The following is a 20,818-nucleotide window of genomic DNA, read 5'->3' on the forward strand; positions in this document are numbered from 1 at the left end:
ATAAGTATTCCGTCATTAGTTATTGACTCAATAAGTATTCCGTCTTTAGTTATTGACTCAATAAGTATTCCGTCATTAGTTATTGACTCAATAATTATTCCGTCATTAGTTATTGACTCAATAGTATTCCGTCATTAGTTATTGATTCAATAAGTATTCTGTCATTAGTTATTGACTCAATAAGTATTCCGTCATTAGTTATTAACTCAATAATTATGGCGAGACTGCTCTTCATATAAATTTAGAAAAAAATAATTCTTTTTAAGTTCGTTCTGGCAATGCTCTTCGACCATTATCCCATAACTTCATGTGACCAATTTACTCGATTTTCATGAAACATTGCTTATTTGTTCTTTCTGTCAAAGTTCTGAATAGACTTTTTGGTTAACATCAGTCAAAGAATAGAAGAAAATTCATGTCTACTTAATAATTACTCCAGTTGGTTAGTATCAAAATTGTTAAAGCGATGATAAGTCTCCCTTAGTTCTACATTGCACATCACTTGTCATGTAACATCGAACGTGATACCATGCACGTGGTTTCTCCTAACACCGTAAAGCGAGGGTGAAATACGAAAATAGAATAATTATGTGTTTCACAACAAAACATGACAATTTATGCATTAGGTTTTGTTTCGTCAATTCATCAAAGTAATAGCTATTTCAATCCATCACAGCACAACTAAAGCTTCCATATTTGGGCTGCTTTAATTACTTCTTTTTTATTATTGCATTGTTTAATATCTCCACAATTGCGACCTACTGATGTAACTGTGGCTATTAATACGCTCTGCATGGAATGGTGGCGCATTTTCAGCCTTGATGGGTTTTGTCGTAATTTTGCAGTGTTCCTTGCCATTCACTGCAAACAAAGGTTCATTATCTTGCATGGTACTCCTACAACTAGTAATGACTGGATGTGTTACAAGTGACTGTTCTGTGTCTGTCTGTGTGAAGACAGGTGTTTTCCGCTTTTAATTTACATTTCCAGTTCGCTCATTCCACGTGCAACCCAACGCAGCTACAAGCAACTAATTTACTCCCTTCCACGTGGGAGACAATGCCTTGCTAGCGAGGGAGAAATTGCATGTTTTTCGTTCTTTACTTCCGGCAGGGTTACCAACCACCAGGAACAAAGTTTATCAGTGTACCGTTATGCAGACAGTAATAATTCGGTTAAAGGGAGTTACCGTGGCCCCGTATTTTTCAACATTTTTGGGGGGGTTATGAATGTAGATTTCGATTAGCTGTGTCCAATGGCACCAATATTGATTTCTGGAAAAGACCACTACAGGGTCAAATTAGGGGTCAAAAAAGTGGGACCATTTGGGCAATATCAACCAGTGACCGACGGGGACGAAATGGGTGTCATTCGATTCGTATTTACACGTACATGAATAACTGATATTTCATTTTCCCAAAAAATCTATTTTGGTTCCGAAAATTAACGAAACTAGGATTTTGGACCTTGGATTTTCGTTAATTTCCCAGATCAAAAGTGAATTTTCGGGAGTATGGCATATCATTATTCGTATACGTGTGAATACGAACCGAATGACATTCATTTTGTCCCAGTCGGTCATTGGTCCGCATTGCTGAAGTGGTCCCACTTCTTAATTTTGAGCCCTAATTTGACTTTGAAGCGGTTTGGTACCATTGAGCACAGTTCGTTGAAATCTACATTTTAAACCCAAAAAGTTGGAAGATACGGGCCCGCTGTAACTCCCTTTTAACCCAATAATTTATCCGCTAAAAGAACCACTTCTTTGATTTTCTGATAAGTTTTCAGTTTGTTAAATCACTGACGGAATTATCAAAAATGTATGTCTAGTATTATTAACTCACTACAAATATCCATAATTTGCTCCTTTTCTATTAAATTTATCAGAACTTCCCAGAATTTGAACGATATTTTAAACACTTCCTATGTAAGTTACTGTTTTAACTTATTTTGTAATAAGCTTCGGTCCGTTGCCAGGGGCAGCTTTAGGATTTTGACTTTGGGTAGGCCAACTCCTTCGCTTATGGAGCGTTCATATACGCTTTTAATTGATGAATGATAGTAGGAAATTACTTTTACAGTAGTGGCTGATGCTATTCGTTAAATAATCAGCTACCATTAACCCACATAGCACACTACGTCCCTGGGATGTCCCATTTTGATCCCAATCATCCCATTTGGTTCCCGGGATTATCGGGACAATGAGAAGACATCCCATGGACGTCCTGCATGGGACGTCCTGAAGGATTCCCATGTAGGATGTCCACGGGACGTCCCAGATGGGACAGGAGGTCCGAGGGAAAACCAATAGACATCCCTTCGTGGTCCCGTTGAATATCCCGTATCCCGGGATATTAGCGGACATCAGGATCTCCCGTGGAAATCCTGTGGATGTTCCAGGAGCACATGTGGATATCCCGGGATGTCCCGTCGTCCGTTGCGGGCTCAGTCTCGGACATCCCGTGGACGTACTTGTGCTATGTGGGTAATATAAATGTTATAAAATATATTTACTCTTTATTGCATCTTTTAGCATGTATATATTTTTGAAATTTTTTGGGTACGCGCTGAAGCCGCCATTTATATATATCAGTGGCGTATTTACGATTTTGTTTCGGGGGGCTTTGCTAACTTTCGGGGGGGGCTTTGCCAGAAAATGTGAAAATTCTGCAAGATATTTCATATATTTTACTATAGTAAGTAAGATTTCGGGGGTGGCTTAAGCCCGGAAGCCCCCCTAAGTACGCCACTGATATCACGTAACAGCAATTGAAAATTCTTGACAAATCTTCGTTGCACTCATCTTTTAATAATGAAATACAATATTACCAGTTTTTAAACCGAAAAAAAGTATAAGTTGTCAACCAAGCAAGACGTTGCAATAACAATACATTTGCGATGCAGTGAACAGCGCATTTTGTATCTCGATTCTGATTGGCTACTTTCCACGTGATAACCTCATCTACATGTGAAACAAGGGCATCCAAAGCCTTCGGCCTTGTTTCTTTCTTTCTTTTCTTTTTCCTTTTTTCTTTTTCTATATTGCATCAACCACCGTAGTATGAAGACTACCACGCTGGTTCGTTTTTTGCACCACATTTTCTCTTAATGTAATAAAAATGCAGCTGCAATATTGCGTGCCTGCTATAAACACGCTTTCAGTTTTATGTTCAAATAATTAAACTGCAAATGCAATTTAAAATTTACGATGCATTTCACACGGATAGAAAAAGAAGTAATATATTTCGTGCAAGTAATAATTGAAAGAAAGGCGTTTTTAATAGCAGTGATACCTAAATAAGATGAAGATGAGAGATAAAAAGGAAACCAGTAATATTAAAAACTATTTGTAAGTTTAATGGCCGTGTCAGAGTATTTCTAGTCGGCACCCTTAGTAGTGGAGTAGCGTGGCTTTCTGCTTAGGGCCAACTATTATTTTAATGCATTATTGTGAATATGCTGTATGAAATCATTATTCCATTATTTCATTAATATTTTAATCGTAAGGCATTATTCTGTTTACTCAGGAGAAGAGGCATTCCTACAATTTCCATGGACACTACGCCCGTGTTATTATCAGTGGCGGCTCCTAACCTTGCCAGATGGACATGCAGCACTCAAGGTCCAGTTTATTTCCCGCTTTTGTATACACATATACAACTGATCTCATGATAGGCCTATCTCATGTTTCCAACTTTGAATTAAGGCGATGATTTGTTACTCCAAGTTCTGGCACCCAAACGTAATTGTCACATTTAGAAGTGTTCCCCTTTTCCGTAATACCTCTTCCTATACGGCTGGTTGCAGTGAATAACCAGCTAAGTCGACTTTCTTTGAAAATTGAGATCTTACAGGTACAAGATTATTTTAGTGAGTTCTACATTGCGTACAAGCGGTTAAGTCGAATTCATAAAATTTAGGAAGTTACAGCATTTGGTTATGTCAAAATTAGCCAGAGGTAACTGCTGTAAAATTTACCTTTAAACGGCTCTCCTGTGAAATTTACTTTTCCCAACTTAGCCTGTTATTCGCTGGAACCAGCCATATATTTCCTGACTTGAGTCAAGTTTATCACTGCCCTTAAGTTGCCATTATTTTTAATTTTCACTGTTTCTTCGAAGGTTAACCGAGAAAAAAAAGAACATCGTTTTAAGCTCCTGAAAACGATTTATATCACCTGTTTCCATGAACAGGAAAAATAACATGAACTTACGCTTTTTTAAAACTAAGCATACAACAGATGCACAGGGAACATTACTTTGCACTTTATTATTGTTATAATTCTGTCAAGAAAAACAAAAAAAAATATTTAACATATTTACAAATGTGAATAATACGAGGTGTGCTCCAAAATAAATCGTACTTTCAAAAAAAAACGATCAATGAATTTTTTCTTGATTTTCTGCTTGCTGGTGCCACGTAGTGGGATTATTCTCAAGTATTTTAACTGGAATTGTATCATTTTGTGTTGTATCATAGTGAGACAGCGATAATTGGAGTAAAGTTGTATTCCATACTTGTAGTATTACGAAAATTTGGAAGAGCAGCTTGTGTGCATCAAATTTTGTCTCCAGTTCCATTTACAGAAACTTTTGAACGTGTTGCAAGAAATTTAAGGGAAAGCATGTATGAACCGAAACCAGTGTTGTGAGTAGTTTCGGAATTTCAAATCAGGAAGAATATCCGTCAAAGACGAGGCAAATTCTCGACACCCATCACTAACATGTGATGGACGTTCACGTTCAGAAAGTGCACGATATTGTACGGGAAAAAAATTGTCGTTTGACTGTTCGCGAAATAGTTGACGAATTAGAAATCAGTAAACCGCCCTGTCATGTGATCTTAGTTGAAAAATTGTACTGCATCGTGTTACTGAAAAATACTTTTGCGCGGGTTGCCAACAAATGAACAAAAACAAACACACATATGGAAATCTGTGATCTTTGACGAAAAACGTCACAACAGGTGACAAGCTTAAGTTTATGGTTATGACGTTGCAACAAAGCATCCGTTCCCCCAGCCGAGATCCACAAAAAGGACATCACAGTTGCTGAAACATTAAAGTGATGAATACATTTATATTATAGGAGTTGTTCATTATGAAACGTCCCATGTAGTCAAACCATCAAAGAATAATATTTAGAAGTGATTAGGGAAACTGTGAGGAAGAAGAGATCGAAAACTTAGGAAAATGAAACATGAATGCTCCATGTCAATACTCATCGCCATTCGTCAGTCCTCATTATGGAGTTCTGGACAAGGAACAACCAATACGAGTGTTGTACTCGAACGACCCCACACTAGAGTTGTGCACGGATTCAGACCTACAAAGCATATATCACTTCGGGTTGGGGCAAAACTCGAGCCGTAAATTTTTAAATATACAACTATATTTCTCGGGCTTTTTCGGGCCTACAGTAACTTTGTAAAACTGTACAACGATATTTATCGGACTGTTCTTTCTGGAGAACTTTTAAAACACATCTAAATTTGTAACTGAGACGCCCACACTAAAAATTTGATTATTATCATTGTGCAATTGAGAGTGAAGCTAATTGTGTGATGGAGAAAAAAAGTAAAAATAACAGAAATATAAATGCTTAGCTTATCTGTGAGTGAAGTTTGAACTGCCAGAGTCCATTCTTTTTCTTCACAGCAACCGACAATGATTGCTTTGAGGACGATCTGAGTGAGTACAGTACACATCCATTTGCATAAGAATTTGCACATATTGACATATTGTTTTAAATATTTAGAGTATTCATGTTTCCATTTTATTAGAATTTATATAAATGAAATGAAATGAAATATTTACTTTAACGTCCCACGTTCATGGACCGAGGTTAAGGGAAGTGGCAGTTATACAGGGTGGTAGGTAACTCCACCGAAAAACTTTCGGAGATGATTCCTTATATGAAATGGAAGAAAAAAAAAAAGCTCTTATAAACGGGTCTAAAAACGTATCCTTTCAGAGTTATGAAACGCCGAAAATTCGAAAAATCACGTTTCAAAACACTCTGCTTTAGAAACTATAGGATCTATCCCAAGTGGTTTAAGGAATTACACAAAAACTAGTATGAGCTCTATCTAAATATCCATGTTTTACCATCCTCCGTTATCCGCGATACGAATTGTAAAAAGAAAGTTGAAGTGTAGGCATACTCCTTTAAGTACTAACGGTGCGTTGGTTTCGTTGGTACCGGTGAATTCTGAAACATGGATATTTAGACAGAACCCATAATAGTTCTTGTGTAATTCCTTCAACCGCTTGGGATAGACCCTATAGTTTCTAAGCCAGGCCGTTTTGAAGCTTGATTTTTCGAATATTCGGCGTTTTATATCTCTGAAAGGAGACGTTTTTAGTCCAATGTTTATTAGAACTGTTTTCTTCCATTTCATATAAGGAATCATCTCCCAAAGTTTTTCGGTGGAGTTACCTACCACCCTGTATAAAGGACCATTTTCTTTAGAGAATTTATATAGTTAGTAAGTGTAAACGATAACTTTTATTTCGTTATTCTCTCTGAATCATGTAAGCTTTTAAACTGCAAAATTAAACCTCTAATTGTTGTAAATAATAATGCAATTTTGTATTAATTATCAAGTTTCAGTAACTCTGGCTTATTTCGGGATCATTTGATTATCGCATGAGCTCGGGCAGGGCTCAGACCTAAAGACTAAAACATATTTCGGACTCGAGTCGGGCCTCACATTATAAATTCATGGGCCGGGCCCTGGCTAAAAATTCCACCCTGTTGAGACCCTACACGCCTAGGTTGATATGAGCTCCCTCGAGGCTATATGATTAATGTACATGTCTTTGAAGCAAGAGACCTTAGTTCGAATCCCGGCGGGAGCTTGAGTGGTTCGGATCCCACATTTAGCTGTAGGTGCACTTCCATCTAGTCTCACTACTAACAGGAACGCTAAACTTTAATTGAATCAATTGGCACCTGCAGATTTCTTTCCATTCGACTCCCTCCAAACGACTCTTTTAGATCCGCTAGTGTTCTATGCAGCATTGTTACTGACGAAGGAAGTAAACACAAATGAAGACATTAAGAAGGGTTCATGTTTCCATATTTTTTATTATTATAGGCAACCAACATTTCTTTACTCCTATGCGGGTTGCATAGAAACTAGTGAATATTATGGATTTTAAACGAGATATGGATAGCCATCGTTACCGTGATGATATTAACGGATTCACTCCATTAACGAACTCGGCCGAAGTAATTGCAATAAGGAAAACTACTTATCCTTGTATTGAAGGCAACCAACATTTCTTTGCTACTGTGTAGGTTGCATAGAAGCTAGGGAATGTTATGGATTTTAAACGGGATATAAATAGTCACCGTTACCCGTGAAGATATTAACGGATTGACTCCATTAACGAACTCGGCCGAGGTAATTACGATAAGAAAATATACTTATCCTTATATTATAGGCAACCAACATTTCTTTGCTACTGTGTAGGTTGCATAGGTACTAGGGAATGTTGCGGATTTGAAATGGGTATGGATAGTCAGCGTTACCCATGAAGATGTTAACTAATTGACTCCATTAACGAACTCAGCTGAGATAATTACACTGACAAGCAGGGTTTTCCAAGTGTCACATTTCGATTTGCTTCAAACTCCTGGAGTGAATAAAGGAATCAAAAGTAAGACATACGTGTTTTTTATATCGGAGAACGTGGAGGTGAAGGGGGTGAACACCCCCTAAACTGCGAACATACGCAACACTACACCTGTTAACAAGACCATAGGCCTAACTAGTTACGCCGTTAGAGATACACATTGGCTAATGTTGGGAAACAGTTATAAGGTTGGTTACTTTACGTGAAACAATATTGAGCACCCGCTTAAATACTCGCAACCACGTTTTTGAGGCCGTAAATGAAGTGAGGTTATGCTCTTGACTTGCCTGGAGAGACCGCCGCTGCACGTCTACATCGTGCAGCGGTAAATGTGCACCGACGGCGGTTTGAAAGTTCTGAAGCACGGCGAGCGACACCTCACGCAATTGTACAGGGTGATTTTTTTAAAACTCACGGATTTCATTTGGGTCTAGAATTTCTAACAGAAGTCCGATTTTCATGTGGTTTGTGGCAAATGATCAAGGGAGGATGGGAGATTTATGGGACCATGTTTACTGGTTTAAATTCATACGGGGTAATATCGGCCATATCTAAAAAAAACACGCAAATATTCGCCATGTACCTTACAATTGGAATCAAGTATTGGGTGTGAAGATTTGAGTTTTCTTCGTACATGGAAACCTCGCCAAGATCAATAAGAATAAGAAATAGAAAACTGGGCTGTCGAATTGTGTGTGAGTATAATCAGGACACAGTGAGAATAGTGTACTTTTCGGAGTAACATGAGTTTATCGTTAAAAGTGTTTGGTAAACGGAATCTGTTGTTGCTTCGCGAAGTTCATTTAGAAATAAATTTGCCTCACGTTCTGCCCTAGATAATAACATAATATACCTATGGTCGCTAATGAAGAAATTGGAACAAACGGGATCGCTTCTGAGTGAGACAGGGAAGCATTGGACCTATAGGCAGCTCTTGTGGAAAATGTCATTTATCGACTCCTTAGGTCGCTCAAGAAATTTCTCCTTTGTTTGTCGCAAGAAATCGGCTGTAGCTATTCAACATGGGATATTTGGGTGTTACCGCTAACACTTAATTTGTATTTTCACTAACATTTAATTTGTATTCTGCAATTTCGCTTGAAAAATCCAAAAACCTCATTCAGTTGCAAGGTATACTGGCGAATATTTGCTGTTTTTCTTGAGACGTGGCCGATATTACCCCGGATGAATTTAAACAGTAAACATGGTCCCATAAATCTCCCATCCTTCCTTGATCATTTGCCACAAACCGCATGAAAATCGGATTTCTGTTAGAAATTCTAGACCCAAATGAAATCCATAAGTTTTAAAAGAATCGTTCTGTATTTGCGTATTCCATCTGAAGAGACTTGCTTTTCCCAACGGTACAACTGTTTTCGGGACGTTACTTTCTTGTAGTGTCACATAGCGGACGTTACGACAATCTCTTTCGTTTTTCACTCTTCTATAACTCAACTTTGTTCCTCTTGTATCCCAAGTCCACAGACTCACCACTCGTAACACCGCAGGTCCCCAATGCTCTCCTTCGCACTATTCCTCGTAAGTTTCATCCACTTCTCCAGAGTCGGTGATATCATTTGGTTCCATGAAATCCTCATCCAATAAATCAAAGTGTACAGTAACGTCTTCGTTGTATATTGACATGGCTCTATCTGCAGCGTCATTGATCAATTCCCGGAGGTAGTTTGCAAGGTGTATCTCTGCCTTCTTTGGAGATGGTTCTGGAATGTCTACAATAGCAAAACAGACTGTAAGTAGACGAAAGACATTTAATGCGTTTACACCTATCTTGGATAGGGCCCTATAACTTTGACTTATTACGGCCCAATAAACATAATGATAAGCATGCCTTATTGTGAATATACATATACCATTCAGTGTATTTCATCAATGATATATAGGACACAAGGCATACGATTAACACATTAATCATTGTTCACTGATAACTTATCGCCACACTTGTACTAGAATATAATGCCCTGGTAGACGCATTACTCTGGCGTGATTGTCTATTTATTAATACGAGATAACATTCCACTTGTAACACGCTTATCAAAGATAAAACGGATTAAATTCAGTGTCCATTTGTGTTACGGATTTTTCGTAATTATAATTTAATTTGTACGTAGTATCGTGTGATGTAACCATGCTCTAAACCAGCGTTTCCCAACCGGTGTGCCGCGGCACACTGGTGTGCCGCGAATGGGCCGCTGGTGTGCCGCGACGAAATTGAGGTGGTTGTCTCGTAGTCGTGTATTGTCAAGATTTTTTGCACTTAAAGAACAACTTCTTCTATTCTTTCTGTCAGAAGAAAGTGAAAATGTTGATTTCCTTAGTGATAATCCTTGGTGCGATAAAGTTACTTTTCTTACCGACATATTCCAAACATTGAATACGCTGAACAAATGCATGCAGGGAAAAAAGGGAAATATCCTAACCTTAAGTGACAAAATTTGCTCATTTAGAGAGAAACTCTCATTTTGGGAGGTCAGAATTAGAAAACAAAACAAATGTGACATTTGAGATTACAAAGTGCTGTAAAATTGACACATTTCTCAACACTCATTTCTAGAGGTCTGCGCGAATATAAAATTCGCATCCGCATCCGTACCGCATCCGCAGCATCTCTATCCGCATCCGCAGATAATGAGGTAGCAAATATATACAACTTACATATTCTATAATAGTCATGATTTCGAAACTATTTTAGGCACATTTTAAATAGCCATTGAAAAGAGCAATAAAAGAACAACTTTTTCGTGTCATTTCTTGCCCTTTTCCTGTCACTGAGTGACAACCTTCAAACACACCTATTTTGATTTTAGTCATTTTTCAACCGGCTTTAAAACTTCTAATTCGAAACAAACGTTTCTTAGTGCTCTTTCCACCATCATCACAAATTTTATAGCTCTTTTTTAGGTAGGGAAAAGAAGTAGGACACCATATCCGCAACTTTATCCGCTATCCACACAGAAATGAAATATATATCCGCAGATACCTGTTTTGATGCGGATATCCGCGGGTATCCGCATCTGCGCAGACGACTACTCATTTCACACACATTGTCTTTGTTGTGTACCAATGTTGAGAAGTATTTTCCTACGCTTCAGTTTAATTCATTTGACTGAGTGAAGGACTACTTTGCGCCTTTTGTCCTACAGTCAGCAGAATTAAATGTCCAGGAAAAAAGTGAATTGGTCGATGTGAGGAATAACCGAGGTTTGAAGCTCCAGCACTCACAAGAAGACAAGGCATCATTCTGGATTTCTCTCCGGAGAGAATATCCAGCTATTTCTAAGTAAAACAGGATTTTCTGCAAAGAACACAATCAAGTGTAAGAACGGGTCACAACTGTTAACTCCAGAACACGACATGAGGGTGTGTTTAACAACTATCAGTCCACAATTGAAGATGATTATGAAAGAATATCAAGCTCAAGTTGCACATTAATTTTGCTTCATGCACCAACTTGTTTCACTTAATTTTGAAAAACTGTAACCTTCATATATTATTATTAAACAATTGCAACCTTCAATGAATATTATTGAAATAATGTTACATTACTAATATTATTGAATAATTCTAACCTTCTTAAAATATTTAAAAATTGTAATGTAGATCAACGATGTTAATAATTTTAAGTTTCATACTGTGTTAATTTTCTGTACATTTTTAGCTTTGAAGAAAGTATTTCTTATCATTGTTATTGCCATTATTGCTTCTTTATTGTTGCAGAATATTTTGTAACTTGAAATATTAAAATACCATTCATTCCTTTCGGTAAAGCAAACTTGTATACAAATTACCTACATTTGTGTTATTAAAGTACAAGAGATTAGTTTGTTCGTTCGTTATTTAGTGATCTTCCTTCTTAGTGAAAGGTTGGATACAGTTTTCGAAAAAGAAAGGGTATTTTTAAAAACCTGAGTCCTATATTTCAGTGCAATTGTTCTCTATTTTTTACACTAGAATGAAAAATAAGCATAATGATTTACCACGGGGGGAGAAGCAGTGATCGAGCAGATCAGTAATCACAAACAAAGAAATACCACGGTATTTTATATTTACGAATAAAATAATAATAATAATAATAATAATAATATATGTGTGTGTGCCGCGAAAATTCAAGTTACACCCGTAGTGTGCCGCAAGTTGAAAAAGGTTGGGAAACGCTGCTCTAAACACTCAAGATATTGCTTTCTAAAGCAGGTACAAACGACAATTCAAACTATAGTAACAAATTCCAACCTTATATCTCACCTTGGCCAATATTTACAATGGATCCATCTATTGTTTTCTTAAATCTCTCCATAACAACAAGAATTCATAGCACTTCTCACATTGCATGCAGATGATGACACAATATTCGTAATTGATCTTCCATTTGCCAGACGTAACGACAACTATTACAATGTTTTTCACATGTTGTTTCTTCCTCTACGAATTTTAAAAGCGTCTAGCGAATCCAAAGAGTGCTATGAAGTATTCCTACATAGTGATGTATTTCTCAATGTTCGCAGTTCAGGAGGATGTTCATCCCTTTCATCCCCCACGTTGGCAGATATATATATTAAAAAAACGAAATGTCCTACTTTTTATTCGTTTATTCAATCCAGGAGTTTGAAGCAAATTCCCATCGTGCATTGCTAGTAATGGTCTTGCTAAAATGTATCGTACTGCCCCATTTTCGCACTTGAGAGAGTGTTTATCTCTTCATCCCTTACGTTGGCCGATATATATTTAAAAAAAAAAAAAAAAAAAAAACGTATGTCTTACTTTTGATTCCTTTATTCACTCCAGGAGTTTCAATCAAATCGGAGTGTGACACTTGAAAAATTTTGCTTGTAAGAAAAGCCACTTATCCTTTCATTATAGACAACCAACATTTCTTTGCTACTGTGCGGGTTGTATAGACGCTAAAGAATGTTATGGATTATAAAAAAATATATCGTCCCTTTCCGGCATTAGTGCAGTAAACGACAATTTGAAAATTTTACAGGAGAGCCGAAAAACTGAAATTTTGATGGTTTTTCTTGTATAACTTTTTTGTTTTCTGGACTATTTTCGTAAGGAAATTCAGCTAATATAATTAAACAAGCTCCGTCAAATAAAACAGTTGTTAAAACTTACTAATACACAACTGAAATCTTCTCTTAACTTTTATTCTTAATCTGTACCTTGTCTATCTTATGTATCTCATACATCAATACCATTCATGAACTTCCAATCTTTACATATCTCTTAATCTTAATCGTATTTCTTACATTTATAATCTTCCACATAATCTTAAATCACAAAATCAACTTATCTTTCAAACTGTATCTTCATAATCTCTACTCTTATATTCTGTCTCTTCAAAATCTCTCTCCTAATCATCATCCATATTTGCACAGAATCTCTCTCAATCCAACGCAATAGTTTGTGTCTTATTTGTGAGTACTTTTTGCCCTTTTTATATCCTAACAACAGTGACGTGTATAATAGCTTCAATATATTCACTTATTTGGCGCTTAATTCATTTTTGCTTTCCCAAGTGAACTTTGTCCGTGTAACGTGGGTTCTTGTCACCACGGCATGGCGCGTCCTCAGGTAGCGGATAGAGGAGAAGGCCTCTAGATATAGAGGTTAGCTGCGAATATACTGAATAAGCAGTCGCGGACAGACGACTAGGAGTGGTCCTCCAGCTTGGGGGTTTGGGTAAGGCTAACACCCTCATCCTGTAAAAAAAGGCACTTGTTCAGAAACATTCACAAAAGCCTCGGACAAGGACTGATAACTTGGCACATCAGCAAAAGAAAATGGACATGAGATTTGGAACATGGAATATTAGAAGTCTTTATAGGGCAGGCGCGTTAAAATCTGTAACGAGTGAGTTAGAGAAATACAGGATGGACTTAGTAGGAGTTCAGGAAGTTAGGTGGGAAGGAAATGGATCTGAGAATTCCGGAAATTTTACGTTCTTTTACGGGGAAGGAAATAAAAATCACCAGTTAGGAACAGGGTTTTTCGTTCACAAACGAATATTACCAGCAATTAAACGGGTTGAATTTGTTACTGACAGACTTTCTTTTATTACTCTTAAGGGACGGTGGTGTGATATTGTTTTAAATGTACATGCTCCAACTGAAGATAAGGGTGACGATATAAAAGATAGTTTTTACGAAGAAGTGGAACGGATATTTGACAAACTCCCGCGATACCATATGAAGATTCTATTGGGGGATTTCAATGCGAAAGTAGGACGAGAGGATATTTTCAAACCGATTATAGGGAACGAAAGTTTGCATAAGGAAAGTAATGACAACGGTGTTAGACTCGTGAACTTTGCAACATCCAAAAACCTAATCGTGAAGAGTACAAAATTCCCACATCGCGACGTTCATAAATACACTTGGACATCACCAGACGGAAAAACACATAATCAAATTGATCACGTTTTAGTAGATAGAAGAAGACAATCTAGCATAATTGACGTCCGGTCGTTTAGAGGGGCTGATTGTGACACTGATCACTACCTGGTAGCAGCGATAATGCGGGAGAGATTATCGTTGAATAAAGGTAATACTCAATGTCCGAAAACGGAGAGATTTAATTTAAAGAAATTATATGAGAGCCAGGTAAGAGAGGAATACCAGATTGAAGTTTCGAATAGATTCTCGGTTTTAGAAGACTCGGAGTGCACTAGTGTTGAGGATACTTGGATTGAAATTAGAGATAGCATTAAAAGTTCAGCAATAGAAAAATTGGGACACGCGGAAATACGTAGGAACAAACCATGGTTCGACCAAGAATGCATTAAACTAGCAGAGAAGAGAAAACAGGCAAAATTACGGTGGCTACAAAATCCGAATGAAATAACTACACAAAATTTCGCAGATATCAGGCGGGAAACTTCCAAAACTTTTAGAACAAAGAAACGGGATTTTTTGAAAGCTAAAATTAAGGAACTTGAAGATAATAGTAAAAATAAAAATATTCGGGACATGTATAAGGGGATCAGCGAATCTAAGAAAGGCTTATATATTAAAGAAATCTGACGGAACAGTTCTCACTGATACGGATAGCCTCTTAAATAGATGGAAAGATTTCTTTGACGATTTGCTGAACACGCAGCCAAAAACTAATGTGCGTGGAGAAAAGGAGATACACACCGCAGAACCGTATATTCCAGAACCCAATCGAATAGAAGTGGAAGCCGCTATAAAGAAATTAAAGAGACACAAATCTCCGGGTGTAGATGAAATTCCGGCTGAGTTAATTTTAGCTGGAGGCGAAAAATTGTGGAACAAGATACACAAACTCATTCTCCTTATCTGGAACAAGGAAGAATTGCCACAAGAGTGGAAAGAGTCAATCATTGTTCCAATTCACAAGAAAGGCGACAAAACTGACTGTAATAATTATCGAGGCATTTCTCTTCTGTCAACATCCTATAAAATCCTTTCAAATATTCTGTTAGCAAGATTGACCCCATACGCAGATGAAATTATTGGAGATTATCAGTGCGGATTTAGACGAAATCGATCAACTATCGACCAAATATTTACCATTCGCCAAATACTCGAAAAGAAGTGGGAATACAATACCCCGGTACATCAACTATTTATTGATTTTAGAAAGGCTTACGACTCGGTTAGGAGAGAAACATTATACAACGTTCTTACAGAACTTGGAATACCCAGAAAGCTAATTAAATTAATTAAGATATGTTTAAGTGAATCCCAAAGTAAAGTCCGGGTAGGAAAATTTTTGTCCACGAGCTTCCACGTCGAAAATGGCTTGAAACAAGGAGATGCGTTGTCGCCATTATTATTTAACTTTGTGCTGGAATACACCATAAGGAAAATCAAAGATAGCAACCAGGGCCTAGAGTTGAACGGCATTCTCCAGGTTATGGCATATGCTGATGATGTAAATTTAATAGGGGATGATAGGAGAACAGTAGAAATAAATGCAGAGATCTTATTAAACGCTTGCAGGGACATGGGTTTAGAAGTAAATGCAGAGAAAACTAAATACATGGAAGTGCGTCGGGACCGTAATACGGCAAATTGTGGAGGCGTTAAAATATTAAATAATACTTTTGATAAAGTGGATACTTTCAAATATTTAGGATCAATATTAACAGACGAAAATCATATTCACGAAGAAATTAAATGTCGACTAAAAGCAGGGAATTCGTGTTACTGTTCGGTTCAAAATCTCTTGTCGTCGCGAATTCTGTCGAGGAATTTGAAGCTTAAAATATATAAAACGATAATCATGCCTGTTGTTCTGTATGGTTGCGAAACATGGTCGCTTACTCTGAGGGAAGAACATAGGCTGAAAGTATTTGAGAACAGGATCCTGAGAAGAATATTCGGACCCAAGAGGAACGAGAATGGGGAATGGCGGAAACTTCATAACGAGGAACTACATAGTTTATACGGTTTACCCAACATTGTTAGGGTCGTCAAGTCTAGGAGGCTTAGGTGGGCAGGTCATGTAGCTAGAATGGAAGAAAGTAGAAACGCTTTCAAAGTCTTGACTGGTAGACCCATAGGAAAACGACCATTAGGAAGACCTAGGCGCAGATGGGAGGATAATATTAAGATGGATCTCGCAGAGATAGGAATACAAAGTAGAAACTGGATCCAATTAGCTAAGGATAGAAGTCAGTGGAGAGCTTTTGTGAACGCGGTACTGAACCTCCGGGTTCCATAGGCCATAGAGTTAGTTAGTTAAGTGAACTTTGTGGTGGACTAACACCGTGTGCGTGAGTTTTCTCGGGGTTCTCCCGTTTCCTCCCAATTTCTTCATTCCACCATTTCATTCATCTCTCATCATCATCGTCTCCTTTAGCCTAACCGGCATAACCGTGGGACGTAAAACTCAAAAATTTCATTTCATTTCATTTTCATTTTTGCTTTCAAAATTTTTAACAAATCAATGCTTCAAACGACATTCATTCAAAGGCACACGGTGTCATAGTGAGATTACATTAAGCGACATTTAGGATAAAAATAAATGGTAATAAATTGCTGATTCGTTAATTGAAGAATGTTAGTTGTATACTGATCGGTAAAATACTGAATGCTTTTGAAATAATGCTGTTTAAAATCAATTAGCCAAGAAAAATGCTTTGGATTACCTCTGCTTTGTATGTAAAAATTAATCTAATCTTCTGAATGGTTAGGTTAATAATAACTGACATCATTATTAAATTTTCTCATTTATTTTTAGCGTTATTTTTTAATTTATTAAACCTTAGAATATTGCAAATTATTACTGATTTGTTAAGCTTACTGATACAATAAAAATTTGCATCATATATTTACTAAATAAATGCAAATTGTCAAAACCTCACAAACTGTAACTTTATCAATTTTTAACTATTGCAAGAAAAAATTTTAAAAATGATGACATGTTTCAATATTGAATTTCTTCTTCGGTGTCCTCTTCGTCTGTCTCAGGGAGGGTATCTTGTGCTTCTGCCTTGTGTGGCAACTGCTGGTAGAACCTGTGTATAAGCTTTGGTAGAATATTCTGATTACACAATTTGACAAGATCCTGGCCTTACTGATAGGGATGGCTGCCGCATAAAGCCTGCTTGGCAGCTTTTGTCTTGGTGGGCGAATTTGCAGTGTAAGATACACTGCGTCCTTAGTCATTGAATACTTAACTTTGGCAAATTCACTATTTTTGAAAAAGTTACAACTTTCATTTTTGACAGAAAGAAAGGTTCCCCTGACTCATGTTTCCTAGCACTGAAGCTTTGGGCTGCCAAAGTTCACCAATTTCTAAAAGAATCATGCTTCAACAATTCAACATTATATGGATGTGGCTTTGTTCTCGCCATTCTCATGATGGTAATCAACTCGGGAAAACTTTCAATTTTTTGATTATGATGGGCTTTCTCAATTTGACTATACAAAACTGTACACAGGTATATATGTGTGACGCGGTACCAAATAATTGATTTGGATTCGTTGCAAGTTTTTGGATTTTTCAAGTTCATATTTCAACATGGCCAAAATGTTTCTATTTTTGTTTTGGCCGGCACAATTATCGCAATACAGGATTAGAGGTTAAACATTACCTTGTTCGTCCACTACATCTATATATCTTGAAAGAATGGAAGCGATTTCATTCGATCCTCGTTTACCTTCGCTCTCACCCCATACATAATTGTATTCATTTCTGTTTTTTGATTCATATATCGAGAAATTGTTTACCGAATACTTTCGTGTGTAGTATAAAAGCATGGAATCGCTCAAAAGTTTCTGTAAATCGAAACTTGCGTCAAGAGTTCCTTCCTGACTACTACTGAAACTCTGCTGTTTTTTGAAACGAGCATTAGTTGCTTCTTCATCTTCAATATGTCGGGTGTAATCAGCCTTCTCTTCTTGGGTTATGTCCGTCTTGTTGGTAAATGCGATACATTTCTGGCACTTATCGTTTTTGGGTCTATGACACCCAAGATTGAATTTTCAGTTAAATATACCCCGAAAAACACTTTCACTCACACGAATATTTCCTTCTTCGTTCATTGCACGTGAATAAATCGCATAAAGATAAGTGACGTTTTCGAGATCCTCGGGAAGATATAGACGTGTTGTTTTATTTCTACAGTAGTGGGAAGGCACTGCAGAAAGTATTTGAATGAATTCAACAACGAGCTTCACATCTCGATCGGATGTCGCATTGGGGTGAACTAAGTGGCGTCCTTGACCATCTGGTTTCGCTAAGCCTACAGTGCATTGTGTAACAGTCTAATTCACAAACCTTTGTGAGATATCTAATGTTGAGAGCAAGAATTGAAGACAAACTCTTCTGTAGCGTTCACTTCGTTAATAAAATACTGAAAAGATGATGCCCGTGGACTCTCTCCCTGAATCCTCCTCCTTTTTCACTGGAACTTGTCTGGTTGCTCCTAAGATCCAATTCCTTTGATCATTCAGTTTTAAAGACCAAAAGTGTCTAAATAAGGACTGGCGCCTCTCTTCTGGAATATCAGAACATTTATTTGTTTAAGACTTGCATTTGTTTGGTTGTATTTGTTTCTCCTCCACTCTTTCTTGCCTGTTTTTGTTGTAGGCTTGACCACTTTGCTTTAATCGTGTTTTCCTCTCTTTTTGAGGAGTTTTCTTTTTAATCCTCAATCCCTTTTCCCCTACGATGTTCTTTTCTGGTGTAAAAGTAATCTTTCTACTTACACTCTTCCACAGTTTCCTAAAACTTCTTTGCTCGTTGTAACCATAACCTGAATTCGACTTTGCAGCTGAATTTCCTGAAACTCTTTTTCTTTTAACATATAACATATCTTCATCTGATGAGGTTGTGTTGTGTCCGACAATCTGTTGAGTTTTCGGAAGGATACGCGTGGTTAAATATGATAGCATCGCCAGAGAAATAGTTTAAATAATTCAGTCCCAAATTTGTTCTTTTTCTCAAGTTCCGTTTCTCAGCGAAATAATGTTAATCTCTTTCTCGATTCTTTTTATTCGGGGTCATAGTGAAGTCCCCTCTTCATTCGGGTTTAGGGTCTCTTCCTCTACTACTGTCTCCTGATGCTTCTTTGGTTTCTCCTTCCCTTTTTCAATATTTACCTCATTGTGGTTTAAAGTCTCTTCCACTGCTACTGTCTACTGAAGCTTGTTTGGGTTTTTCTTCCCTTCTTCAGTCTTCTCCTCATCCTGGTTTAGGGTCCCTTCCACTGCTATTGTCTCCTCAAGCTTGTTTGGGTTTTCCTTCCCTTCTTCAGCCTTCTCCTCATCCGGGTTTTGTACTGCTACTCTCCTCTGATGCTTGTTTGTTTTTTTCCTTTCTTCAGCCTTCTTCTCATCCGAGTTTAGGGTATCCTCCACTGCTACTCTATTCTGATGTTTGTTTGGGTTTCTCTTCCTTTCTTCAGCCTTCTTCTCATCCTGGTCTACTGCCCCTTCCACTGCTGTGAGTAAGGCCCCAATTTTCATGATCTCACTCTTCGAACAGTTAACTATATTGGAATATGTCTCGTTTGGTACCCTCGGCTTCATGACTTGTTCTTCAACTTGCTGTTTGGTTAGATTTAAAATCTTCCTCCCACAGGAAAACTGAAAGCAGAAAATAGCAAATAATAATAATATTAAACCGACCTAAAAATGTGATAAAAGTAATATTTTTTGTAAGTGGAGTGCATAGTAATAGTTTTAAATGATTTGACTAATATTACCTCCTGCCTACTAAATAAAGGTGACTTTTGAAGTTGGCAGATCTTACATCCATTAAATACATTAGGTAGCTTTGATTTCCATCGACTTCAAAGTTCAGCTATAAGTAGTAGGCACGTGGTAGTGTGTCGAAGCTTTAGGAAAATATTACTCTGCTATTTTTATCGTGCTCTTTGAAATAGGTTTAATTTTTATATAATTAACATTGACAATTTGTTACCTGGCCGGTGGGGTAGAGGCAACTTGCCTTCCTGCCAAACAGCATTGGATAGGTCGAACGTGAGCACGAACCTTGTTCTAGCCGGTCATCCAAACTGAGGATTTCCGTTATATTCTTCAGTCTTAACAGGCGAATGTCAGGAAGGCACCTTCTGCAAGGCTAGAGCCGCAGGCTTTCCACATCCTTGCCCTCCATTTTTCTCTGGTCTGGTCCTTAGTTTCCTAGAGGCCACAACTAATTCACATTGCTAATTAGTTACTAAAAGAAACCTTTCTTAACAGCTAGATTTTATATGCACAGAACGATCATTACAATAGGAATAACCGCCATTAAATATCAATAACACGTAACTTCCACGTCATGAGCAGGTAACATAGAAGACACGCACGGCTACCGAACATAATAGAATGCAGCTGATGCCCGTTATGGGCAAACAAAATTATGTGAGTAAATTTTGACTAGTGCAAACTGTTGGGGTACAAATGACAGCTGCCAGTACACCTGAGACAGTCGTACTTGTGGGATGTTCAAGCGCTACAGTGTCAAGGTTTTACCAACAGTGCTCATGACGGTCAGTCATCCGCCAAGCGATCACACTTGAGTCATGTACGTGCGGTGGGCAGAAAATGAACAACGAATAGCACTATCGTATCTTACCGCAGACGTATGTCAATGGGGGAATTGACGCACCAGTACAATGTGGACCAATAAATCCTACAACAAATTTCAACCATGAAAATGTGACATACCTTACATCGGTTAAGGTAT

This window comes from Thermobia domestica, chromosome 5, assembly GCF_964235325.1.
Source record: "Thermobia domestica chromosome 5, izTheDome1.hap1.1, whole genome shotgun sequence".
Classification (NCBI taxonomy): Eukaryota; Metazoa; Arthropoda; class Insecta; order Zygentoma; family Lepismatidae; genus Thermobia; species Thermobia domestica.